General features: G+C 38.1%; 1 pseudogene; it reads left to right on the top strand.

Moving 5' to 3' along the window:
* Positions 1–467: 467 nt before the first annotated feature.
* On the top strand, positions 468–4745 carry LOC149028446 (transcription termination factor MTERF15, mitochondrial pseudogene; annotated as a pseudogene).
* Positions 4746–4968: the final 223 nt, after the last annotated feature.

The following is a 4968-nucleotide window of genomic DNA, read 5'->3' as shown; positions in this document are numbered from 1 at the left end:
TAATTCCAAATAGAGGGAAAATCTAGTTCTGATACAAAATACTAAAAAACATACAGACTATACAATTTACTTAATATTGAACTTTAAAACCAAACTATAATGTTCTTGTTCAATCATGTAGAAAATATGATAAGATATTTACTTTCAACTATGGAAATTTGTTTTCAGAAGTCATTTGCAAGTTTTTCTTCGAAAAGGTTGTCCTCTTCAATATCAAAGAAATCCAATTCTTCCAGTTTTTCTTTAGCAACTGAATCATAGAGAGACAATGAATCTTTTTTGCTAATATTCTTCTTTTTCAAAATGTAGGTTCAAATGATCCTTGTAGAAACATGTTTCCATCAAGTACCTTACCAAAAAAATAAACAAAACAACAATTATCAAGGCGATTTAATTTGAAGTAAATTTTAATTATTAATAATGTTTAGGCACCTCAAAATCATGAGAAATTCTAAACATAAGCCAACAACTGGTATTCTACGGACCTCTGCTTAACCTCGACAGTTTGATGTCGCTTCCAACCTTTTGGGGTCTTTGCAGACTATCGGATTCAAAAAAGTTCTGAGCTTTAGAGAATGGCGATTAGGACTCTGAACAGATTATACGGTGGCTTTCTTCCATTCCGATCGAGTTTCAGGAGCATTTCGGCTTACACATATCAGCAAAGTTCTTTCTCACGTACTCTTGAAAATTCGGTCAAAGTGGGTCCAGAATTCTCACAAGGTTCTCAGTACAGACAACTGATTTCACTAGCCAATCTATTGCAAAGGTATGGCTTTCCAGCATCGGAGCTGCATGGATTCCTCGGCAAAAATCGATTTCTTCTGAACTTCAGTTTGTCAGATGTGGAGAAGTCCCTGGGTATTCTCCTATCGTTTAGGTTATCTCAAAATCACCTTGTATCGATTATATCTACCTGTCCTGCTATTCTGGAACTAGAGTTTTTAAGGAAATGGGAGGTTTGGTTTTCGGATTTGGAGTTTTCAATATCTCAGTTGGCGATTCGAAACGTTCTTGAGCACTCAATGAGGTTTCAGTTAGCGACAGTTGATCTGCGCAGCAGTTTACAAGTTATGAAGGCTATGGGTTTCCGTGATGAGACCATGAGTAGGGTTTTGGAGGATATTCCCAGAGTGATTGTAATGAATGAATGTGAGTTTAGGCAGAGAATTGACTTCCTTGAGGAAATTGGGATTAGGAGGGATGAACTTGATAGGATCTGCCATTCATTTCCAGGACTTTTAGGATTTTCTGTCGAGGGTAGATTAATCCCTCTGTTTAGGGAGTTTAAAGACTTGGGTTTTAGGATGGATGAGATAAGAAGGGAGGTCATAAGAGACCCTCAAATTCTCAATGTGGAATTTGGAGAGCTTTCTCGATGTCTTGAACTGCTCCGGACTTTGAAATGTAGGTTACCGATTATGGAGAAAATTCAGACTAAGGGTATTTTCAGAGCTTGCATTGAAGTAAAATTGAGAGTGGATTGCCTATGCCAACATGGATTGATCCGTAGAGATGCTATTAAGGTTTTGCAGAGAGAGCCCAGGTCAATCACTTATGAATTAGAGGACATTGAGAAGAAGATAAAATTTCTAAGAGAAAGGATTGGATTTAGTCCATGTTGCTTGACTGAAGTCCCACAATACTTGGGTGTCAATTTTGAGAAGCAGATAGTTCCTCGCTACAGTGTAATTGAGTATCTGAGATCAATTGGTGGGCTTGGTAGAGAGGTGGGGTTGGAAACTCTGATAAAGTCCAGTAGACGTAGGTTCTATGACTTGTATGTCAAGCCATACCCTGAGTGTGAAAAGATTTATGGCAGATTCTCAGCTGAGACTGAAGTTAAAATCAGACATCCCGTTGGACTATGGAAGTTGTTCAAGCCACAGAGCTACACGAACTCAAAAGAAGATCTGAGAAACATCAAGTGGTTCATGGAGTCATTGGTTTGATGCTGGCAAATCTGTGGAGATCAAAAGGCATCTTGGCCAATTTGGATCCAATTTCTGAACCCACAATGAAATCACAAAAGATGAAACTTTGATGGATTGGGATACTTTTCTGGTCATATTCCATCCAGAGAAGGTTTGCAGGTTAAAATCAGGAAGTGAGAATTGAGATGGATAATGGCTTCTATACTTCACTTGGGAATTCTGTTCAGACAGTTGCTTCAAGAATCAAGGATGTCTTTCTATTGATTATACAAGTTGGAAGTCAATAAAGATCAAAAGTTTGTGGATTAAACTTTTGAGCAATTGAAATTTAGGAGGTGTTGGCTAAGCTGGTGGATGAGGACTTGGATGCACCCAAGGACAGAAAAGACCAGGATTTTTGGTGATGTAGAAATGCAGGTGAGTTTCTGAGCCACTACACTTTGCTGTTACACTGCGCCGTGTTTGATTAGCTAGAGAAAAGGAGAATATCAGACAAACCTTCTGCATCCTGGACCAACGTATAATGTAGTGTCTAGATAGCCAAAGCTTTGTAACTATTATGAATGCTTTATGTGCAGTTGATTCTCCAAAAAGGCACAACTTAGTTTCGATGTCGGAATTATATTCCTCAATTCCTGCACAGAGACAAACTGAGCCTGTATTTTTGAGTCTTATGTATTTCAATATATTAATTGGATTTTCCGTGAACTCCTATGATTGTTTCTTAAGGCACTAAATATCAAATCAGTAATGCTCCAAGCTCAAATTTTCATGGCTGAGAATCCATAAATTCTTAGTCAGCATCTGTATTAAATGTATATGTACATTAGTTAGTGAAGTTATCTGTGGTTGCAAATAATTGTAAGCTATGTGCATACTTAGGTGGCTCTTCTATTCTCATTTTTATAGGCATTCTGATAGATACTCCCATTGGGAATCCCAACGTTCCAATTTTTACTTCTGAACGTGGCTATTTTGCTCTCGCTAAAACCAATTATGTTTCTACTTTTCCTAGACAGATGAGGGATATTACGTTTATATTTCTTGTGAATCTTGTGATTTGCTGGGCTTCAGCTGGCTGCCTTAGCAGAGTCCCTGTCAGTAACCCAAATCTATGGTACTCTACTGAGGCACAAGGCTCATTCCCTTAGTCAAGTAGACTACTACTAGGTCCTCACCAAAGTCCAGCTTTCAACTGATGTGCTTTCTAATTCTTTGAGGATGATTATTGATGAAATATAAATAAACTTGCAAAAGGACTTTCCCGTGGATGATGGTGCTGCCAACACTATTTCTGAAAATGCTTCATATAATCCACCAAAAAGCAGAATGCTTGGATCAACTAATGGTTGGTTTTGAGATTCAGGATCCTAGCCTTCCTTTGCCATCTTTTGTCTCATTACCACAGTCAGCAGCAGACAATCCAGTTTCTTTGGCTGTTGATATTCTCCTCAGCATTAAGGCGTAGGCAGCGTTACTCCTGTAGGTATCTTTGACTCATCTTTCTGGCCTCTTCACCTGGACTGGGATGAAGCATGGAGGTTACAGTGCATTACCGGATAATCTCCAGATGCAAGAGACTACTTCTCCTAATGGAGTTTGGTCAACCAGACCAAATATTCTGGCACTCCTTTATCTATTGCTTAATCAAACACTGCTGCTTTATCTTCTTTGATTTAACGAGTTCACCCCAGGCTATGTTGTTGGGAAGTCCAATTTTGTCATAAGCTGGTAGAACAATCCTCATAAAATCTGTTTTTGCAATCCATTCCTACATATGTGATGTCATGTTTTCTTTTTGGATACTACTCATAGAAAACTTGATTCTATTTACTCTGCATTTTGGAAAGGCAGATGTTAGAATTCACAACATGTAACCAGCCTAAGGAGTGAGAAAGGAGAAAGAATTGGAGAAGAAGAAGAAGAGAAGAAGAGAGTTTCCTGCAAGCCAAAGCAGAAGGCTTGCACCTGGGTTCTTTCTCCTAATCGCAGGTTATGTTTTTATATAGATTTAAATGCAATTGCAATACCAATTCCACCCCTGATTAATGAACGGCATTAAAGAAAGACTTCAGAAAAATAACCTTAGGACTAAACCTAAGTTTCCAGATCTGGAAATATCCTAGATCTGGTGACGTTCAACCTTCCAAATATAGAAAGTAACTACTCATAGAAAACTAGATTCTATTTATGCTGCATTTTGGAAAGGCAGATGTTAGAATTCAGGACATGTAACCAGCCTATGGAGTGAGAAAGGAGAAAGAATTGGAGAAGAAGAGAGTTTCCTGCAAGCCAAAGAATAAGGCTTGCAACTGGGTTCTTTCTCCTAATCGCAGGTTATGTTTTTATATAGATTTAAATCCAATTGCAATTCCAATTCCACCCCTGATTAATTAACGGTGTTAAAGATAAGACTTCAGCTAATTGACCTGACGACTAAACCTAAGTTTCCAGATCTGGAAAATATCCTAGATCTGGTGACGTTCAACCTCCCAAATGTAGAAAGTATACGATAGCACAAAATGTAACCTAATCCACCTAAATATTGTTTGATATTCAAACCACAAGCAAAAAAGAAACAATTAAACTAGAAAGAATAGAAAGCACATGTGAAATACACATGTTCAAAGATCTGGTCTTGTGGGTCATAACCCATGTAGACACCCACAGCTATGACCCTGACTTGTCAACAGTAGACATTTGGAGGAAAGAAATTAACCCTTCTCTAATGGGCATTCATACGTTTACCTAATGCTATCAGCAGGGCTTGGTTTTGTGAGTAATTTAAATTCTCAATCCTCTTGTGATTCTAAAAGGGGCATGGATACTGCTCCATTAACTGGTGTAGCGTTATATAGTTATTGTTGTTATATTACATATAATCGTTCTCTACTTGCCATGGCGCCTTGCATAGATTGAGAAATTGCCAGATCTCCATATCTTGCTTTTCCTAAAAGGCAAGGCAGATTCAGAAAAGTGAAATAACTTAGCTGAAATCTTGGTCGAGTTAAGATCTTGAATTGAGATACAAGTT

This window comes from Hakea prostrata, chromosome 1, assembly GCF_041222555.1.
Source record: "Hakea prostrata isolate BN-2017 chromosome 1, UWA_Hpros_2, whole genome shotgun sequence".
Taxonomy (NCBI): Eukaryota; Viridiplantae; Streptophyta; class Magnoliopsida; order Proteales; family Proteaceae; genus Hakea; species Hakea prostrata.
This window is presented reverse-complemented; position numbering and strand designations above follow the sequence as displayed.